The sequence below is a fragment of the Dioscorea cayenensis genome, chromosome 16 (genome assembly GCF_009730915.1).
Source record: "Dioscorea cayenensis subsp. rotundata cultivar TDr96_F1 chromosome 16, TDr96_F1_v2_PseudoChromosome.rev07_lg8_w22 25.fasta, whole genome shotgun sequence".
Taxonomy (NCBI): Eukaryota; Viridiplantae; Streptophyta; class Magnoliopsida; order Dioscoreales; family Dioscoreaceae; genus Dioscorea; species Dioscorea cayenensis.
The window spans coordinates 24,035,133-24,035,341 of NC_052486.1; positions in this window are offsets into that span (position 1 = coordinate 24,035,133).

Genomic DNA, 209 nt, shown 5'->3' on the forward strand with positions numbered 1-209 from the left:
GAAGTTACGTACGTTCTTTTGATTCTTGTTCTTCAGATCGTTGTTGATTTGGAGTTATTCACACATTTGAAGAAGCTGAATCGCCGTTACGATTTTGTGGGTGTCCAGCCATATTTGAAGCTCTAAGATGGATGTATAACTCATTGAGTTTGTGCAGAAATTACTGTAGCAACAGGGATAAGAGAATGGTTGTAAACCTCACTGTGAAT